The following is a 1,219-nucleotide window of genomic DNA, read 5'->3' on the forward strand; positions in this document are numbered from 1 at the left end:
CCGGTACCAGATCAGATTCGCAGTGGTATGTGGGTTAGCGATTATCTTTCGCCCCGGACCGGCGGTACAGAGTTCGTTAGAACAATGTAAGAGGCAGATCTTCCTTCCAATATGGTTGACACTCTGTAAGAATCATCAATTCATCATATCCCTATACATATTCATAGGTTCATATATGCGCGTAGCATTAGTTAATGTTAAAGTGAAATTTTATAATTGAAAAAAGACGACCGAATGGCGTAGTGGTTAGTGACCCTGACTACTGAGCCGATGGTCCCGGGTTCGATTCCCGGCTGGGGCAGATATTTGTTTAAACACAGATATTTGTTCTCGGGTCTTGGATGTGCCCGTAAAATGGCAATAGGCCCGCCCCCTATTACATTGGGACTAACATAACACTCTGGTGAAAAGTGGGTGCAGCAATGCACCTCTGCCTACCCCGCAAGGGAGTACATAAGTACGAGGCGTGAGTGCGTGTTTTTTTTTTGTATAAATGAAAAAGTTTGAGGACAGTTTGTGGATTTGACATTGGTTTAAAATATAAAAAATATAGATTTAATTTTAGTTAACACCGTTATTCGGTATTCTTAACACAAATATATATACTAACGATAGAAAGAAAGCAAATATAATATGAAAGATGGAAACGAAACACCTTGGCATGCGAATTTCTCGTATCAAATGTCTAGGTGACCGTTTCATAAAACTGACAATTTGTTTTACAATGGCAAGTCGAGAATCTTCTCGGGGAGAGGGATTTTTCTAATGTTTATATCTATACCTTTTATATACTTTATTTGTAAACCACCGCCCAACATAGTTTCCAAGGACGCAATTTCAAAATGGTACAACAAAAGATGTTAAGAAGGATCTCATCCGTTCACCCCCTATCGGCTTAGTTTTTAACACCCTGTATGTATCAAGAGAAGCTGCAGTGAATCTTAAAAACACGCTGTCAGGTCTGCTGCCGCTACACGGGTTCGTTATCAACGTTAATAAACTAATTTACACGCGTTCCACCAATCACTGCGCCGTATTTGTGGCGAACCGCGATATAAGTCAAAGTCAAAGGCATTAATTTGCTGAATATAGGTTACATAGGTGATAATAATTATATTTAAGGTTTCTTAGCTATACTCTACCCGAAAGGGATTGCAAAATTTAAAATATTAACAATATAATTTTAATTAAAATTCGTGAATAAGTAAAAAATATCAAT

This window comes from Plutella xylostella, chromosome 20 (assembly GCF_932276165.1).
Source record: "Plutella xylostella chromosome 20, ilPluXylo3.1, whole genome shotgun sequence".
Taxonomy (NCBI): Eukaryota; Metazoa; Arthropoda; class Insecta; order Lepidoptera; family Plutellidae; genus Plutella; species Plutella xylostella.